A 21,610-nucleotide genomic window follows, 5' to 3' on the forward strand; every position below is an offset into this window, starting at 1 on the left:
TCCACATTTGTTGCCAGTTTGGATGCCTTCTATTCAAAAGTACCCTCTTAAATCTTTTATCTAATTTCCCACTCCTTATTTCCCATTTTATGATTTTCATCTTTACAGACATACAGCCAAACTTATCTGCCACACTTTTCAATGGATTGATAATAACAATGACAATTTAAAGGATAATATTCAGTGGGAACTTATCACAATCAAAGCAAACAATGAAAAATTAAACTCAACAAAGCTAATGTTAGGTGGTTGACTATTTCTAGAAGCTGCCTTGGAACAGATATTAATATTCTTTACAAACTCTATTCCTGTGTAACTGAGAAGAGGAAACAGTGCCTCCTTTTGAAAACTAACATGACTTTTTGACTCATACTATTCAGCATCCTTATGATCATGACATGAGGTGGTATACATAGCTATGTACCTTTTATTAATCAACTGTAGAATGTTCCATTGCCTTCTGTGATATCCCTTATATGAACCTATGATTAACACTTCTTCTCATGCTTCAGGCAAACCCAGTGTAGTATTCATTCTACCCTACTGTACAGAATGAAACATTTTCTTGTTTTGTGTAAAACTAGACTAGAAATTTTAAATTCTACTTTGATTGTTAGTTCAAGAGTGTGTATCCACTTCCCATTTATTATTCATTTTGGAATTGCTATTGGGTAATGCATATAAATTAATCAGTATATTGTTAAAGCAGTCTATTAAATTATAAATTTATGGGCAATGCACTCATCTTTTGCATATGGATATTATGTAAAACTGTGGCCACACATTTCATTTGCTCAACACAGTGTGACCAGCAGTTTGTCTTGTGAGCATCTTAAAACTAGTTACAGACTAGTGGGTCAAAGCAGAGAATGAAACAACAGATAAATTACTGCTTTTCATTATGGATAATAAATGAAAATGCATGGGAAAATATTATATTAAGCTCTACTGCTTCTATATATTTAAGTGCCTGTGAAGGCTTACACTGAATTTAAAATGAGAAATACTTGCTGTTTTTAAGCAATCTGTCTCAGGACAGGAAGGTGGTATATGGGTATGGCAATTGTCACTGAGAAGGATCAAGAAAATCCTTGTGTGATCATGAAAATTTAGCTTTACTTAATTCAACTCGGTGACACATAATGAAAACAGGTGGGCTGCAGCTCTTCCATCTAAGTGACTCTTCAGTGACCTCAGGTAACTGGTACCTTTGAGCAGGACCAGGACATGAATTGCAAAAAGACCAACTAAAAGTTCAGATGAAACAGGATATGAGTGGGAATGTTTCCATCTCTTAGCAGCTGTGAGGAGCTATGTTGTGGCTGAATTCATGTATGGAGGTTAATTTGATCCACATGTTCTGCTCTCTCTGCAGGAGCAGATACCCACTTGGAATGTAAAACCTGGCATGATCTTGAGGTTGGATCGATTATCCACATATTCTTCTCTCTACCTCAGAAGTCTTCCAAACTAAAATTAAACAAAACTTGACTGTGCTCAAAAAGCTAATCTCCATAGTCTTATGCTATCTGGCCAAAGGATAGCCAACTTTCTGGTTTGTTGATGTGTGTGTGTGTGTGTGTGTGTGTGTGTGTGTGTGTGTCTCCTTAAAATTCTGGTCTTGGTGAAATTTCTCTTTGGATCTGTAGTTCTTTTCTTAATTGATTTTCCAGTAATTAAAAGTAAATAAATTAAAGAAACCATTATCACATCACCAACATTATTAGCTGTTCATTACAGGTGCATTTTTCCAAATCTATCTTTGCTTTTCCTTTTGCTTAATTTAAACTTTTATGCACCTCCATCTAAAGCAAGCTCTGTGTATGTAATCTTCTCTGGAGTCTGTTATCCCGTTAGATTTTGGAATTTCTGTTCCAACCACTCTTTGTTCTTGTAGCACCTTAATTCGGTGTCCTGAATTCTTCTAGGATTTCACATATAATTATTTAGATGTCACTGAAAATTATTGCTTAAGGGAATATTTTGGAAAGCACATAATTTTTGAACAATGAAATTGTATCCTTCTCTCTATTGGATGAAAGAGTTCAATGTAGTTATGTATGACTTAACAGTAGGCATACATTCTGGAAAATGTCATTAGGTAATTTGATCATTGTCTGAATATTATCAACTATATAAGCATAGATTTACTATTCTACTACTGTATAATGTAAAGCACACTATGAATCCTAGGGCCATGATGAATAAAGGAAGGGAGTTTAAGTCAAAAACACATGAGGGCTGGAGCTATACATCAGTGGTAGAGTTCTTTCTTGTCTTGCAAGAACTAGACCCTGGGTCTGATCTATTGCACAACAAACAAAGCATCTTTAAACATAAGATAGAAAGAAGCAATCAAGAGACAAGATGAGGGATGGTGAGAGTTCAGAAGATGGTTCAGTTGGTAAAGTGCTTGCCTTGTAAGTCTGAGGGTCTGAGTTAAACTTCCAGCACTCACGCCCAGAAGCTGGGTGTGGTAACATAAGCTTGTGATTACAGAGCTGGGGAGGGAAACACAAGTGGGGTCCCTGGAGCTCATAGGTCAGTCTATCTGGCTTCATCAGTGTGTTTAAAGCTAGGGAGAGACCCTGTCTCAAATGTCAATTTATATAACGCATGAGGAATAAAGCCTGAGACTGACCTCTGACCTCCACATATACAGGTACACACCTGTACACAAAGATTGCATTCACGCAAACATACTCTCACACATAAAAAGACATGGTGAGTAGGTGGTAAATGAAACTTTTGCTGACAAAACTTGGTAGATTTATAGCTTTTTGTGTAAGTAGAAGGAAGTGTGTTCATCATAAAAATTAGTATAAGAAATATGCAAACCAATAGCATGGCCCCTATTATTAAGTGTATATACTCACATAGACATGCTTTTATGCCACTGTCTACACAGTAGCTTTGTTGATACCAGCACCACCACAAAGACGAGACATGGTTGTGCCATGTCACCAGGCAATAGGAATTTTCCAGCTCCACTTTGAATTTTTTTTTTTGGAGGGGGCACTTTCTTAGGTGTCATGCATTGTTGACAACAACAGTCATGTGACATGTGATTATACTGCTCTTGAGTAAGAAAAAGTAATAGAAAATATTGTTTTCCTAGGAATAAATGAGAAGCAGGTGCAGAATTTGCCAGCATTTGTTTTGTTTCCTGTGTTGAAATGCTGATATGCTGACAGAACCTTCAGACACAGCTTTCAAGACAAAGAACCTATGTGCCCAAGAATCATAGAGGAAAAATCAGGAAGCTTTGGCTTTCTAACGCTCTCTTCTCAAGAAGTATATCTGATTACATAGACACATTTTACAAAAACACAAATTTTGCCTGTGCATTTCACGGAAGAACAACCAAAGCAAATGCTGACAGGAACATATTTAGTCACAATTACAAATCTAAGAAGGAAGCAGTCATAATTGAGCAATAAAAGCAATATCCATCCCAGAAACATTCAAATGACAGGGAAGCAGGGATCCTGCAAATGTCTTTATGCCCTACGCTCATGAAAAAGGGACACTAATGTTCTTTCATTAAATTCGTTGGTACTGAGACCAAAATTACCCTCCTACTTTGGTTGATGTCCTTTTTGTAACATAGTCCAGCTGCAGCCAAAATACATTACGGTTTCCAAGTAGGCTTCCTACAGTCTGTTCAGCAGCTACTAAATAGCAGGAAGCTAGTTGGTTTGTGGACATTGTAGAAAATTTGAAGCCCTGATAGTCACAGGAAAAGAATTAAAAATGACAAATGCTACTCTCCCCTAACTTCACCCCTAGTTATTACTACCTTCACAAGCCTGGTCTAGCCTTATCCTGTATGAAATCAGGTTGTTGACTCTGCCCTCAGTCTGACTAGAGCCAGTATGCTGGTCATCTTGCTGGCCATCTAGCTATTAGCAAGTGGGAGCTTTGATATTTTTTCTTTCTTGGGATGGTGAGAATCTTATGAAAATGTTAGGTCGTGGGGGCTAGGAGAGGAAATGATGCCTACACATACAAAGTAGAGCAGGAAATGGCAGGTGAAATAGAGCAATAATATCTCATCTTGATAATTAGTCATTAGCATCATGGGGGATCCTAGGTGAGGGCTGAGAAATTGCAACCCAGGGTAAAAATGTCGATAATTCTGTACGCTCCACAGAAGAACCCAGAGCCCAACAGGGACAAACTGTGGCTACAACACAGAGTGGTTAAGATTGGTTTGGTGTGAAGTAGCATGTTAACCTGCCCAAGGAGTCCCATCCCCCTGTTATTCTGGAATAGTATAGAAAGCACCCAGAGAGATGATTAGTGAGGTTGTCTGAAAAGGCAAGCAAGCAGCCTCTTTGTGGGTACTTTGTCATTTCCTTAGGGATACTGCAACATTCTCTCTCATTCAAAACCTTCCTGTTGATTCTCTTCTGTGTTAATTGGGATTCTATAAGAGTAAAAAAACTGATAGAATGAATATTAATAACAATTATCTACTGATGCTGCTGGACTAAATTGTTGTCAATTGTTTACTATCTGTTTGCTCTAAGGCTCCCTCCTCACTTGTTTCTGTTCTTCATACTCTGAGAACATCCTGCAGGTTGGTCTTCTAAGGCCTGTGTATTGACAGCTTTGCTTGAAATACCAGTGGGGGGTATTAGTGAAAAGTAAGAGGGAGATTAGCCAGGGAGATTACCACCCCAACAAAAGCCATACCTTTTCTGTGGCTTTAGCAGTCTCTGGCATCTGTTAGTGTTCTGAAAAGTCCCCCATAGTTTCAATACAATCCAGCCAACACTAGTTTCTAGGACACACCAAAACTGTTTTGTTTCTGAGTTTGAAGTGGCAGTGGCTCCCTGCTGCAGAGTTTCTGGCTTGGCTCACTAGATCTCTTTTACTTCAAAATCTACATTCTCAATTGGCCTTACCTAGAGGGATATTCATCCTGACTAAATCACCAGTACTTGTTTTCACAGGTGCATCCTGGCATTTCTCCAAAACATGTTGTGCATTGACTCTTTGGAGCTGTATGATGGGGGTGGGTTGGGTGTAGAGACAACAAATGCTCAAATGATTTTATGGATAAAGAAAAGATTATGTCAGCAATTAGAATTCCACCCAAATTCACAGACATTGTATCATCTGAAGAAGGAGAGTTTTGACAGGACATCCTGAGGGGAAGAAATGGTGGAGAAGAATAGCTGTGCAGGTGAAGGAAGGACTGAAGAATGTAGACTTCTGTGTTGGGGACTTCAGTTTGAGACTGGAGTTGTATATTGAGCACAATTCAGGTGTTGGGAGTCATAGTGAGACATAGGGATGATGGGAGTGGTCTCTATTGAAAAATCTTCAAGTTATATCTGTAGATGTCATCTTTTCATTAAGCTTGAAGTTCATTATTTCATCTTCTGGAAGTCTTCATTTCAAATCCATTATGCCTGATATGGAATTTATCACACTCTTTCAGGTCAGAAGATGGCATAAGGACCACTAGTAACATCAAAAATCTGGATGGTGTGCCCCAGTACAGGGGAACACCAGGGCCAAAAAGGGGGAGTGGGTGGGCAGGGGAGTGGGGGTGGGTGGATATGGGGGACTTTTGGTATAGCATTGGAAATGTAAATGAGCTAAATACCTAATAAAAAATGGAAAAAAATTTGGATGGTGACCTTTCTCATGGCTACACAGATATCTGCAGTCAACTTTCACTCCTTGTGCCTCTCAAATTTGGAAGACTTTAACCACTTAACTTCCACATCTGGCCTCCCTAATCAAGTCTTACTAAAGATGTTCACATTCCTTCCTGTCACATCTTCCTTTAACCCTTGCAGAATGCAGATATTACTTCATTCTGTCCTTCTGGGGACCCTTCTTGATCCCACTGCACTCAGATTAGTTAATGCTGTTTAGCAGGAGTCAAAAAACCTTCTGGGAGTGACTGCCTGCCTGTCTGCCTGCCTGTCTTTTTAGTGTTAGGTTTGAATTTTATCTTACAATGTTAATACATGCCTTATAGTTACTGAAAAAGCTCTTGGACTTTATTCATGCCATTCTTTCTGATTTGAACCATTCACTATGAAGGATGTCAGAATCAAAACAGGATAGCTCTGTCAAATTCTAGTTTTAAAAAAGGGATATTAGCACGTATGGGAATGGTCCATGTTCAAAGATTGATAAAAAGAAGTTCAGGGGTACCATGGAGAAGGGCTTATAAATGCTAAATGGTTTCCTATTGTAAAAATTCAAGAATTCTTTGACTATAGAAGTAAATAGGTTAGCAGCCTCTCAAAGAAAGATACTTAGGGACTTAGCAGTTGGAGTTCTCAAGAAGCTAGTAGATGGTGAGACTGAACCCAGTATTAAGGTCATCCCATGGGCACATTCAGATGTTGCCAATGTTCAGATTCAGATGTTGCTGTCTCCCCCTTTTACCCCCAGCAGAGTTGAGGGGTAGGGGTGGGGTGGGAGTTGGGAACCCTTTCAGGAAATAGACCTACCCCAGTCTGCATCAAAGCACAGATAGATAATCTTCTATAAATACTAGGTTGATTGGAGTTCCCACTGCCTGTCAATTGGTATCATTCTGAAATAATAAGCAAGGGTTTTCTGAGTCAAACACAGTCACTTCACTTCAGATGCTGCCTGAAGGGTCTAAATTCAGAACCATTAATTAATTCATTCCCAGTGTCAGGGCAAAGGAGCCCAAGCCCTACCATTTCCTCTCCTTGATGCTGGCTGGGTGATATCACATGGGTTTCCTTCTTAATTTAGCAATGTCATATTTGAAAAGCATTTAGTATACCCTCACCCATCTCTGTTTCCTTGAACAGAAGAAAGAAAACAAGAGATCAAGGAATAGATGCATCAGCCTGGCGGGTAAATGGCAAAGGTTATAGTATGTTATATTTAGATCTGTAATTTGCCTAGGAAAGATAATTGGGAAATTAAGTTGCCTGGTTAGGAAGTCAGCAGTCCTTCTGTTTTTGTCTAGTCCTGTAGTCTTGTAAAAGTTCACGGTTTCAATACCTACAGGCACTAATAATTAATTTAGAAAAAGTTGGAAGATGTTGCATATCAACTGCCTCTTTTAATGAGATAAGTCAAAGGGGCAAAGAGAAGGGAGTTTCTCATGGTAATTGGTTGTTAGAATCGCAGCATTGCCTTTTTAACACATTCCTTTGAAAAGAGTTAGCTTTTAGATTATGTAAGGACTCCTGGCAGTAACTGCTGTTTAGTAGACTCAGTGGGGTTAAAAAAAGAGCTCATGAAGTTGGGAGAGAAAAGTGTCACTGAGGGGATGGAGAAGAATTGAGGGGACAGGATGGGGGATGGATTTGATCAAATCACATTATGAATGCATTATGAATTTATGAATGCATAAAATGCTCAGATAATAATTAAACTCAAGTAATTTTTAAAAGAAGATGAAGAGAATAGGCATGCTTAGTTATACCCAGAGAAAATACAGAAAACCATCTGCCTCCTTGTTCTACTGTTCCTGGGATAGTTTTGCTTTCAAACTCCTTTAGGAGCTGAGAGTTCTCCAAGTTATGACTGAAGTTGTGGTGTTGTGGACTGGAAGTATGGGTGAGAGTTTTACTGGAAATTCTTCTGTATGAGAGTTCTCTGGTGACTGCATTCAGTAAAAGGTCTTGAGTTGGAATCTGCATTTCTAACATGCTCCCAGGTGAACTCTATGTGCTGGTGCAGGGACCATACTCTGAGACTCAGAAGTCTCAGATGAAATTTCCCATCCATGGCTGCAGAGGAGGCTTACTGTAAGAGGTTGTGAAAAGGTACTGACAGTTCTGTTCCACCTGAGACCAATTAAATGAGAAAGTGCACACAGGCTTCTAGGTATTTGAGATGTTCCCCATGGGCAGTTCCAACACAATCAGGTTAGGGTCCACTGGAAGAAGTGACCTCCAAGCCCTGTACTCCAGATATGATTACCAGTACAGCAGCAGTGTAGCTTGGGAGCTTGTTAGAGACACAGAACCTCAGGCTCTACCTTACTCGCCGAATCAGAACCTTCATTGTAACTAGGCCCTTAGGTGACCCAAGAATACACCGAAGTTCCATGGAAAGGGACTATTTAAGAAGCCCCAGTAGAGAGGAATGGAATTCAAATTTGTAAGCCTCTCTCTTCTCCCCCCTTTTATTGAGAATAGATTTTTTCTTACATAATATAACCTATTATTATTACCCTTCCCCTAGTTCCCTAGTTACTCTCCAACTCCCCTCCCATCCAGATCTACTTTCTTTCTATCTCTCTTAAGAAAACAAACAAGGGATAATATTAAATAAAATAATACACTGGATAAAACAAAAAATAACATATTGGAACTGGTTAGGTAAAACAAAGAGAAAATAGCCCAAGAGAAGTCACAAGAAATGGATCCACTTGTTTGCACACTCAGTAATCTCAGAAAAACATTACTCTAGAAGCCATAAAATATTTGCAGGGGACATGGTATGTTGCTTCAACCTTTATGGGTTCATATGAACTCTTCTCATGTTGATTCAGTGGGCCTTGTTTTCTTGGTTTTCTCTATCACTTTTGACTCTTACAATCTTCCTGCTTCCTTTTCCACATGGTTTCCTAAGCCCTGAGTGGAGGGATTCAGTGAATATGTCCAATTTAGGGCTGAGTGTTCCAAGGTCTCTCACTCTCTGTATAATATGTAGCTGTGTGTCTCTGTATTTTTCCCATCTGCTTCTTTGATGATGGCTGAGGAAGACACTGGTCTATGAGTATAGGAGAATGTTATTTACCCCAGGTTCCTGGGCTATTCAGTCTCAGGTATTTGGTCATACAAGCTGTGTTGGGTATGGGTTCTGTGTTGTAGAGTGGCCCTTATGTCATGTCAGATATTGGTTGGCTACTCCCACAAGCTTTGTGCCACCATCTCCCTAGTGTATCTTGCTTTCAGGACACCATTGTAGATCAAAAGAATTTAGGGTTGGGTGGTGGTTATCCTTCTCTTTTGGTACCCTGTAGGATACCTTCCTGTCCCAAAGATTCTAGAATGCAGCAGGGTAACATGTAAGGACCAGCTCAACTTCTCCATGCTCAATGATTTGTGCAGGTGCTTTCCTCAGCAAAAAGGTCTTTCTGTCAGTCTGCGGAGACAAACTATAGCTATAGTTTTGATTTGCATGTCTCTGATGACTAAGGATGTTGAACATTTTCTTAAATGTTTTTGGCCATTTGAGTTTCTTCTGTTGAGATTCTCTGTTTACATCTATACCCATTTTTAAAATTAACTTATTTCTTGATATCTAGTATTTTTGAGATTCTTTTTTTATACTTTGGATATTAGCCTTCGCTAAGATATGTAGTTGGTAAAAATCTTTTCCTATTCTGTAGGCTTCTGCTTTGTCTAAGGAACAGTATCCTATGCTGTGCTGCAGATTTTTGGTTTTATAAGGTTCTGTTTCTCAATTATTAATTAATTGTCGATATTAGAGCCGGTGCTAACAGATTTCTTTATAGAAAGTCTTTTTCAGTGACAATGAATTCAAGGGTATTCTCTACTTTATCTTCTCTCAGTTCAGAGTGTCCAGTTTTAGATTGAGGTCTTTGATTCATTTAGAGCTGAACTTTGTGCAGGGTGATAAATAAAGATCTATTTGGGTTTTTCTACAGGCAGCTGTCCTGTTTGACCAGCATCATTTGTCGAAGACGATTTTTCCAGTATGTATTTCTTGTTTCTGGATCAAAAATTCTCAGCAAAAAACCTGGCACATTCAGGATTGAAAGGCTATTCTTTTAATTTTCAATCCCTCTGCAACAATACAGTTTCTTTCTTTAAAAAAAAAACATATTTAAGTTATTGTTTTTATCTTATTAAGAAACACACTGACCAGGAGAAAATAAAGAAATCATCAAGTCATTATAGGTGGAAGGGAAAATTTGAATGCTACAGTGGGCTCCATGTTGAACAGAGACATTGTACACCAACTGATACATGAATTTCCCCCTAGTGCAGAGATGATTCTGTCACCTTCTACAAACCACCATTCATCATGAATATTGTTATTGAATCCTTAAACATAATTCTGAAAGCAGCCAGTTCACAAAGTAAACAGTTTTTGCCAAATGACAAGTCAATACTTTAATGATTTTTGAGAAATGATTGGGAATATAGGGATAGGTTTCATCTTTCTGATTTGGGAATTAGAATACATCCACTGATAAAACATAAGAAGAGATTGTGGAAACATACTATTGCCAGGACAATCTATGTTTTACCTTGTTTGTTTGTTTCCACTGTAAAACCATCAGTGTGGCTTGAATAAAAATTAAAATTAAAAACTTAGGATTCTCTCGGAAGCCAGAGTTTTCTTAGTGTGATCCCAGCAGAGACCATGAAGCCTGTCTCATCTCACCTGAATAATCTACAATTAAACATTTCCTCTCTGGGGCAAAAGTCAGAGCTAGTAAGCAACTCAGAAGTTACCCTTAAAAAACAACAGAAAAAAAAGAAAGCATCTTAAATAAATAGTGCTGGTTTAACTGGCAGTCTGTATGTAGAAAAATAAAAAATAGATCCATATTTACCACTTTGTACAAAGCTCAAGTCCAAGTATATCAAGGACCTCAACATAAAAACAGACACACTGAATCAAATAGAAGAGAAAGAGGGAAAAAGCCTTGAATTCACTGGTTCAGGGGGAAATTGCCTAAACAGAACTCCAGTGTTTCAGGTTCTAAGATCAGCAATTGATAAATGGGACCTCATGAAACTAAAAAGGTTTTGTAAGGAAAAAATAACAGTCAATAGGAGAATTCAGCAATCTACATATTGGGGAAAAAAACCTCTTTACTAACCCCACATCTGATAGAGGACTAACATTCACAATATATAAAGAACTCAAGAAGGTAACCTCCAAAAAAACCAAATAACCCTATTTAAAAATGGGGTACAGACCTAAAATAAGAATTTACAACAGAAGAATCTCCAATGGCCAAGAAGTACTTAAAGAAATGTTCAAAGTCCTTAGTTATCAGGGAAATGCAAATCAAAAGGACCCTCAGATTCCACCTTATACCAATCAAAATGGCTAAGATCAAAAACTCAGGTGAGTTTTTGAACAAACTCATAAAAAAAATGTTAGAGAGGATGTGGAGAAAGAGGAACACTTCTCCATCACTGTTGGGATTGGAAACTGGTACAACCACTCTGAAAACCAATTTGGCAGTTCCTCAGAAAATTGGATATAGATCTACCTGAAAACCCAGCTATACCACTCTTGGGCATATACCCAAAACATGCCCTACTATATCACAGAGACACATGGTCCACTATGTTCATAGCAGCCTTATTTGTAATAGCTAGAAGCTGGAAACAACCCAGAAGTCCCTTAACTGAAGAATGGATACAAAAACTGTGGTTAATTTACACAATGGAGTACTATTTAGATATTAAGAAAACAAGGCCATCATGAGTTTTGCAGGCAAATGGATGGAACTAGAAATTATCATCCTGAGTGAGGAACTAAGACCCAAAAGGACATGCATGCTATGTACTCACTAATACATGGATATTAGCCAAAAATTACAGAATACCTATGATACAACTCACAGAACTTAAGAAGTTTAACAAGTAGAAAGAAAATGAGGATGTTTCAATCCCACTTAGAAGGGAGAAGTAAATAATCATGGGAGGCAGAGGGATGGAAGGAGAAACCTGGGTGGGAGAGAGGAGGGGAAAGAGGAAAGGGGGAACAGGATCAGGCATGGGGGGGGGGCGGAGAGAAGTCCAGATGGCCAGCAGAATGAATGAAAATATGCAGCCTCGGGTGGTGGGAGGTAGAGGGACCCTCCAGAAGGTACCAGAGACCTGGCAGGTGATAGACTCTCGGGACTCAATGGGAGTGACCTTTGATGAAATGCCCAACAGTGGAGAAAGGGAATTCAATGAGTCTACCTCCAGTAGATAGACAGGGCCTCAAATAGAGGATTTGCCAACCCACAGTCAAAATTTCTGACCCAGAATTGTTCCTTCTAAAAGAACTACAGGGACAAAAATGGAGAGGAGACTGAGGGAAAGGTTGTCCAGTGAACGAACCAACTTGGGGGGATCCGTTTCATGGGGAGGCACAAATTCTTGACACTATAACTGATGCTATTGTATACTTAACTTACAGAAAGGAGCCTAACATGTCATTTCTCTGAGAGGCCTCACCAGCAACTGACTGAGACAGAAACAATTCTTATACCCTACCATTGGACTGAAGTCTGGGACCCCTATGGCTAAGTTAGGGAAAGGATAGAAGAAACTGAAAAGGTGGGTGACCCTATAGAAAGACCAGCAGACTTAACTAACCTGAACTCCTGGGAAATCCCAGACACGGAGCTACCAACTAGGAAGCATATACGAGGTGGTTAGAGGCCCCCAGCACAAGTATAGTAGAGGACTGCCTGATCTGGTCTCAGTTGGAGAAGAAAAACCTAATCCTCAAGAGACTTGAGGCCCCAGGGGTTGGGGAGGTCTGGTGGGGTGGTGCATCCTCTTGGAGACAGTGGGAGGAAGACTGGGATGTAAAACTGCATGAGGGAGGAGAGGCAATGACTGGATTGTAAATAAAATAATAATAATAATATCAATAAACAAACACAAACAAAAAACATAGCCTAGTCATGTGTTCAAATAAAAAACATTCAGAAATTCAATGCCATCTAACATTTCTTTTCTTGTCATTATTTATAGATGTATGGGGTTCTGTAACAATCTAAGATGCAGTCTATGGCTAAGTAAATTACATACACATTAGACCTGGGTCAGGTAAATTGTATTAACACTCTTCAAATATAGAGGATTAATAGATGCCAGAGAAAGGTTAACTCATGGGGTTCCCGGGTGGTGGGCAAACACATCAAAGTGAAATCAGAGTTAAAAGCCATTGCTCCCTTGGTGAGCTTTGAATGTGGCTGGACTCAGTGGATTTGAATATATTTGTGATTAAAATCATGCCCAAATCAGGAGTTCCTAACTTTCTTTCATTGTAGCCTTTTAGCCAAGGAGCCTGGCTCTCAATTGTTTGTGGGGTGAAGTATTGTGATAGTAACTGTTATTAGCAACAGTCAGCATTCAATGTGGCTTTCTGGTTTAGCCTTTGTGCATTGGAATGAAGGGCTTTTTCAGTAGACTTGATGACAAGTGCCATGCATCCATTATTTCCACAGACTCCTGTGGCCTCTCAAGCAGAAAAGTTAGCAGATTTGAGGAAGATCTAGAGAGCTTAGTAATTTTGTGCTCTTTATCTGGGTTGAGCATCTTTATTCCAAAGATGAAAATTTTCAAATGTTTGGAAATCTAACCCATGTTGAGTGCTAGTCATGAATGGAAAATTCCACATCTGAGTTCATGTGACAGATTGAAATCAAAATGTAGACCCACTAAAGTATTGTACCTAGTTATTCTTAGGCTGTATGTATAGGGTGTATGTAAAACAGGTAAACTTATATATATAAACTAATGTTTCATCACTATAATTGCTTATTATGTATATGCAAGGATTCTAAAATTTCAACAACTGCAAAATATGGAATCGTACCACTGAAAGCATTTTGAATAAAAGATACTGGACCTGTATACAAGCTAGGTTTGTTTCCTTGTTTGTTTATTTGCTTGCTTGTCTTGTGAGGTAGGACTTCCTATAACCTAGGATTTGGTCTTACTATGTGTCTAGAGATGGTCATGAACTTCTGATTCTCCTGCTTCCACTTCCCCAGTGCTGTGATTACGGGTCTGCACCATCACTCCAAGTTTTATGTATTGCTGAGCATCCAACACATGAGGCAAGTACATTATGAACTAACCTGAATCCATAATCTCATTGTGTGTGGTCTATTACTGTCATGTATTTGATAGACAATAAGTTGTAGGAACAATGTGGGGGTTGGTGGAAAAATGGAACCAAAATGATCAGTAGTCTGTATGATGATGGCAACTTGTATTTCCTGATCTGAAAATAAATATACCTATTCTAACTAGGTACCAAGCAAAGATAAGACAATATAATATCTAATGTAGCAATAAAATAATGATCTGTTAATGTCTTAGCTCTGTTCACTTAGGGTATGTCATATATATGTACATAGTGGGGAAATTTCTGAATAAATGAAAAAGTGCAATATTGCTCATGGGCCTATTGGAAAGGGGTCATGAATTCATGAGTTAATGAATTAAAAATCAAAACTATTCTATATATTTATAGCAGACAGAATAATTTATAAATTGACTTTAGAAGTTATTCCAACTCTGAAATTGATGTACCATTTTTGGAATATACATATCAGCACTACTCTTATAAATGAGGGGAAAAAACCCCACAAAGCAATGAGAATGCAGACTTGGACACCAGCAGTGCCCCAGTAAGCCAGCAGTCAGTCGATGGAGAGCCAGTCAGTTCTTCATAGGTAAGCCTTCACCTTCAAACAAGCAGTTTTTAGATTTTACTTTTATTAAGTCAACTGCATGGGAAAGGGAAAAAAAATCTTCAAATTGCATTACACAGCACTCACTTCCCTTCCTATAGATTTCTCCCTCTCATCCTTCCAGGAACATTGATTTTCTACCTGGGTTTCAGAAAGAGCTCTTCTCCCCAGGTATCTTCATTTAGGTTGCTGACCGAAGCATTATTCATACTTTTTCAGTGACCATGCTGATGTCACACCTGCTGCTAGGCTGCTTATGTCTCTGAGTGACACAAGCCCTGAAACCCTTAGGAGGAGAAGTGATTTCAGAATGGTGCTTTCCAAGAACAGAAAGCCTTCCACTGATGCTAACTTCTTCTATCACTACATGGTAGACAGTGCTGTCTTGGAGTTTTACAGTCTCATACTAGCAATTAAGTAGCTTCTCATACTGACCAAGTTCTTTTCTGTTCTATTACATTCTTCAGTCAATATCCTTATCCTTAGCTGAATTCTGAAGATAGGGAAATGGTCTCAGAGATGAAATGGAGTCACAAGTGTTCCCATTAATGCCTCACATAGAGCTGGCTCTTGCTATCTAGAAGTATAGAGATTTTATGAAGAGGATTAGAGCCAGATCCATATGTGACATATACTGTGAAGGAGAGAGACAAACATCTATGGTCAGAAACAATAAGAATAGTGGGCATTATTAATATGGTACTTAACAAACTGTATCCTCTGAACTGTGAGCCAAGCCAATTCTTTATCTCTTTAATTGCCTCTGCTAGATGTTTGGCTACAGAAGGGAGGAAAGCAACTAGCACAGTCTTGCAGTCCCTTTATTTAACTAGGGATTTGTTTTTTATCTGGCATAAGGCATAGGATGGGATCAAAGGGGATCTCCCACTACTCAGATATGATCACTCTATGGATTGACAGCTATATCTGCCAGAGGTGAGTGGTGGAACTGTGATTCCAAGCCCTGAACTTACTTATTCCTCTCCTAGTTTGTTTGTTTTCTGTGAGTTACTGCAGTATTGTGCCCCAGAGTTTGGAATAATGCTCTTTAATAAGAGCTATGGCTCAGTCCAGATGTGTTCCAGGAAAAGGTATGCGGCTGTCTTTTCTCTGGCATTTCTTTTTTTTCTTTCTTTTTTTTTAATTAGGTATTTTCTTCATTTACATTTCCAGTGCTATCCCAAAAGTCCCCCATACCCTCCCCCCCCTCACTCCCCTACCTACCCACTCCCACTTCTTGGCCCTGGCGTTCCCCTGTACTGAGGCATATAAAGTTTGCAAGACCAATGGGCCTCTCTCTTTCCACTGATGGCCGACTAGGCCATCTTCTGATACATATGCAGCTAGAGACACGAGCTCCGCGGGTACTGGTTTAGTTCATATTGTTGTTCCACCTATAGGGTTGCAGATTCCTTTAGCTCCTTGGGTACTTTCTCTAGCTCCTCCATTGGGGGCCCTGTGATCCATCCAATAGCTGATTGTGAACATCGACTTCTGTGTTTGCCAGGCCCTGGCATAGTTTCACAAGAGACAGCTATATCAGGGTCCTTTCAGCAAAATCTTGCTAGTGTATGCAATGGTGTCAACCTTTGGAGGCTGATTATGGGATGGATTCCCGGATATGGCAATCTCTAGATGGTCCATCCTTTCGTCTCAGCTCCAAACTTTGTCTCTGTAACTCCTTCCATGGGTGTTTTGTTCCCAATTCTAAGAAAGGGTAAAGTGTCCACACTTTGGTCTTCGTTCTTTTTCAGTTTCATGTGTTTTGCAAATTGTACCATACCTGGCATTTCATCTTAGCTTGAGATCAAGTAGTCTATGGTCCTCAAAGATGTAAGACAGAAGAACAAATTAGGTTCAGGATGGAGAAAAGAGAAATAGTCTCAGTCATTTTGTTTTTGAGGAATTCCAGGGATACTATCCATTTTTACTCAAGAATGAGTTAAAAAACATTTCCACTGAAACATTTCTGCTCTTTGGTTTGAAGATCAGCTCTGAGAGCCACACATGTAAGAATGTTGTTAGAGGGTCCAGATACACACTATAGGGCAGATAACGCAAGTCTCAGTACCACCTGTAAGCTGCAAATTCAGCTCCTTATGACTTGCACATAGGTTACAGAACCCACACAGCTTGCTGTCCCACCCTATACACATGTCCTTAGTTCATTGCTGACTACAGTGGATGGATTTTGGTAGAAATTTCAAATTTTGTTTTCACTTTTGTTTGTTTGTGTTATGTTCATGGCAGTACATGAACTTTGCAGCCAATGTATCTGCAGACTGTTGATTTGTGTGTGTGGATCACAGGTCAGTCTCTATTATGCATTCACAAGTTTTCTGTGGAGAAACCTTCTCTAAGGACCACTTACAACATCATCTGTTTTTGTAACTGGTTCCCTTAAAATCCAATATATTCTGAAGGATATGATCAATAAGCAGATGGCTTATGCCCATGCACATGCCAAGAAATGAGGAGTCTAATTAACAGTTAGAAAAGGGTGTGAGGTGATCGCAGAAGTGAAATAGAGACCCTGCCTGGACTGGGAAACCCCTGGATATGGAATCAGGGCTGTTGGTGTGACATGTTGTTGAGTGGTAGCTATTGGAAGACAGCTAAGTCCTTCAGGTACACTCATTAGGACTTTGCTAATTATCGTTTGGCCTGGTCAGCAGCAGGCATCTTTACATTGCCTTGAGAAAAAAAATCAATAGGAAACAAAGAATACAAAAGTATTTGTCATTAAGAGGAATCAGAAGTGAGTCATTCTTCTTATCGGCAAGGTATAGTTACAGAAGGATGAGTGTCTACTATCGTGGAGGCAAAGGAAGCCTTCTCCAATGTGTAATGTGGTGCTCTTAAACAAAGGTCAGGAAGAGAAAGCTTGTGAGAAGAAGCCAATGCATTTTCACAACGAATCCCTAAGGATCTTCAGTTAATCTGCAAATTCCACAGATGCTATCAATGGATTCAAGTACCAAGACTCCTTCCTGCATATATATCTCTTGTCCCAGGTAGGTACTGAGATGGGTTCTTTCCTCTGCAGCTAGCAAAGGCTGCCAAGGATCATTCATTGCATCAGAGAAAAGAACTGATCTCCATGTGACAGTTTTCCTTGCCATCTAGTAAACTTTACTAATCCATTGCCATGCTGTCCCTCCTCAGTAGATTTTTTTTGTGTGTGTTGTATTTCCAGAATTTCTAGAATTGAGCTCTATATAACATTCATTATATAAACTGCAGGCTGTAAAAGAGAAGACAGTGCTTTAAGTTTGATTCAAGCTGAGATGACTGTGATAATTTATTTTGAGGCCAGTAAGACTGAAGAAATTAAGACTATAGTTTGATGGAGGTGATTCATCTCTCAAGGCTACCAGCAGCCTTGATAACAAACACACTAAACAGAACATACTAAACAAAACACACACACACACACACACACACACACACACACACACGACAACTTCTTTCTTTTTTGATTTAACTTTCTTCCTTCCCAGAAGAGAAGAAACACAAGAAACTAAGTGGATAGCCTCAGGATTCTTTACTTCTTTTCTAAGGGAATAAAAACAGACAACCAGTTGGGTTCCATAAGCTGAGGAATGTTCTTATCGAAGTTTCCACTAACCATTAACTATAGGGCATAATATGATAGCCATTGTAATTGTTAACTTTGAACACTGATTTGCTGGCTATGTATTACATGCTACTGTGAATGTATTTTTAGAGATGAGTATCTCTTAAATCACTATACTTTGCAGTAGATGGCAGCAATGTCAATGTTCCTCAGCCAGTCAACAGAAGGCCTTAAGAGCACAAATAATTAACATACACAAATCAATGGCCTTCTTATATACCTATATCAACACATTGTGAAAGAAATGAGGAAAATAGTCCCATTGAAAATTGTCTCAAAAATACCTTAAATGAGTGCTTTTCAACCTTCCTAATGCTGTGACCCTTTAATACAGTTCCTCATGCTGTGGTGACCTCCAACCATAAAATTATTTTGTTACTACTACATAAATATAATTTTGCTACTGTCATGAATCTTAATGTAAATATCTGGTATGGAATATATCTGATATGTGATCCCCAAAGGAGTCTTGACCTATAAGTTGAAAACTGCTGCCTTAAACAAACCTGAACTAAGGAAGTAAAAGACTTCTATAATGAATAAATTTAAATGCTTAAGAAAGAAATCAAAGAGGACACTAAAGATGGAAAGAACTCTTATGTTCATGGGTCAGTGGAATTAATATAATGAAAAATTCTGTATTAGCAAAATCAATCTATACATTTCCTGTAATCTCCATTAAAATTCCAATGCTATTCTTCAGAGAACTTGAAAAAGGTAGTCTTAAAATTAATATAACTACACATTTGACAGAAGGTTAATACATAGAAAATTCAAAGAATAAAAAAACAAAGGAAGGAGAAATCAAACAATTCAATCAATAAATGGGCTAACTCAATGAATAATTTTAATATGGTAAAATACAAATGAGCAATAAACATGAAAAATGTTTGACATCAATAGCTATCAGAGATATGCCAATTAAAACTGCTTTGAGATTCCATCTTACCCCAGTCAGAAAACAAATAACAAAAAATGCTGATGAAGATGTGAAGGAAGGGAACTTATATACTGATGATAGGAATGTCAACTAGTCTAGTTAACATGGAAATCATGAAAACAGGTTCCTCAAAACTCTAAACCATATTTACCTTGTGACCCAAGAATACAATGCCTATTTACCTAAAATTTTTTAAATCAATATGCCATAGAGACCTTTGTATGCCAGTGACTTTGCAGTACTATTTATAATAGCTAAGGCATGGAACCAACTCAGGTATTCATCAGTAGATAAACAGATAAAGAAAACAGCTTACATGCAGAATGGAATTTTACTCACCTATAAAGAGGGACAAGAGTATAATGTTTACAAGAAAGTGAATACCACTAGGGATTATTTAATTAAGCAAATTAATTCAACCTCAGAAAGACATCTCTGTATAACAATATTCACCAATTACAAAAAAAAGAAAAAAAAAAGAAAAAGAATAAAAGCACATGATGAGGGTTTCTCAGTGTGACCAGCTGTTTTGTGCTCCATTTGCCATGCTTTCCCCACCATGATGAACTTAGTCCCCTCAAACTGTGAGCCATAACAAAGTCTACATTCCTTAAATTGCTTTTGGCAGCTATCTTGTCACAGGAACAACAAGATAATAAATATACTGTTTAGTGGTTAGCCAGGCACAAGCAACTGTCAGGAATGAATGATCATCAAAACAAGGTTTCCAACATAGTGTTTTTTGGGGAGGGGAAGGGGTCACTATGAATATATAGGAAACAGAATCACTAATATCATTTTGAGAAAGGAACATTATAACATTATGTAGTTCCTCTTGCAGGTAAGCTTATTTTATGACTAGACTTCAAAAAATTGACAGTGACATAGAGCAATTTGCCCACGAAAGGAAACTACAAAGCAATTTCTGTTCTACTGCTAAATGTACAGTCCCTGGCTGAATTCAAAGCATAGGACTGCAGCCCTCTAGTGTTCAAACAGAATTTAGTAACTTCTTAGCTATACTGTAGTGGAGGCTTTTTTGTTTGTTTGTTTGTTTGCTTTTGTTTTTATTCTTCTTTGTTGTTTTGTTTGTTGTTGTTGTTTTGACTTGTTTGTTTGATTTTTACTTGAATGGGTTCTATGTAATATCGAGACAAAATTATAAAAGATCACTGACGTTTTATATGGCAGAAAGCATCTTTCTAGCAAGCCCATTAAAATACAGAATTTAAATTGGGTGAACTGGTACTATACAGGGATCGACAAGGCGTGGAAGCTTGATTTAAGGATGGCATTGGAATGGTTTACTATCTCAGTTTGGTCACTAGTTTTTGGGATTCAAATAACTATGTTCATTTAAACTAAGGAAATTTTTATTATAATAAAATACATATAACATGCAATTTGGCAAGCATCCAAGTCACCATTATCTTTGTTTTCTTGAGCAGAAGTGAGAAAACAGAGCATCAAGCTATTGATTCACCAGATTGGGGGTGGGGGGAAGGCAGGAGTTTAATGCTATATTTAGATCACAATTGTCCTAGTAAAGACAATGGGAAATTAAGTTGTCTCACTGGGAGGTGAATAGTCCTTCTGCTTTTTCCTAGTCCTGGACTGTAGCTACTCCTATGAGAGGCACATGAACTGTGCTGAAGAGATTCATGGGGAAAAAAGTAAAAATAATAATGATGCCAAGACATCGACTCTTTGGGTACACGGAAGGAGAACTTGTCATTTTGAGGGACTTATGAGATCACCTATCCTCTACCATCCAGTCATCAAATTATTCATTCAGCAAGTTTTTGTCATGTACTGAGCATGTACCAGAACTGATGGACAAAAGATCATAGTGCCTGGACATGCTGTATCTTATTTCAATTAATTTCCTTTGCCACCTTCATGAGAGATTTCAAATGACCAGGGAGATAGCTTTCTGAGCATGTGTTTGGGGGAGTGTCTTGATTAGGCCAAGTGAACTAAACACAGACATCCATTGCTTTATGCTTTTGACTATAGATATAATGCGACCAGAGGCTGGTACCACAAACTTTCTCACCACAATGAACTGTAACTTCAAACTATGAACAACAAAACAAAACAAAACAAAACAAAACAAAAAAACAAAAAAATCTTCCCTTCCTTAACTTTCCTTTGTCAAGGCATTTTTAATCATTACAACAGTGAAAGCAATGAAGAATGTGCCCTATGAAGGCAATCAGCAATGTGGACAATCCACACAAGCGATTGTGTAAGACAGGCAAATACTACAAAGACACATGAGCCCATGAGGCTGCTTCTCACTAGAAATGAAGTTGAGTGGAGTGAGGAAGGGTGCAGAAGGTATTCTAATCAGGAGATGGGGGGTGAGAATAATGATCCAGGTAAGAGAAGGTCCCAAATGTTAGAAAGAACCTGCCATTGACAGAAAACCAAAGGCAGCCAGGAAGGTTGGGGGTAGAGTGGGTAAGAAAGGCATTCACCCAGATACCAGGTCTATATGAGAGAGGTGCTCTGTAGGAAGATGAGTGGTGAGAAAATCCCTAGGAGGGAGAGTCTGTTAGGGGGTGGATTCCATTATGAGGTGGGAATGGTTACCTCCATGCAT

At 38.6% G+C, this 21,610-nt stretch overlaps 1 long non-coding RNA gene across 1 annotated transcript in view; it reads left to right on the plus strand.

The window, feature by feature from the left end:
• Gm33906 overlaps positions 1–12,659 on the plus strand; it is a 221,721-nt gene extending 209,062 nt beyond the window's left edge. The window contains exons 2-4 of the long non-coding RNA XR_001781472.1: positions 1,376–1,419; positions 9,632–9,679; positions 12,136–12,659. This is a non-coding gene — a long non-coding RNA (predicted gene, 33906). The remainder of the gene's footprint in view (positions 1–1,375; positions 1,420–9,631; positions 9,680–12,135) is intronic.
• Positions 12,660–21,610: the final 8,951 nt, after the last annotated feature.

Source organism: Mus musculus, chromosome 14, assembly GCF_000001635.26.
Source record: "Mus musculus strain C57BL/6J chromosome 14, GRCm38.p6 C57BL/6J".
Taxonomy (NCBI): Eukaryota; Metazoa; Chordata; class Mammalia; order Rodentia; family Muridae; genus Mus; species Mus musculus.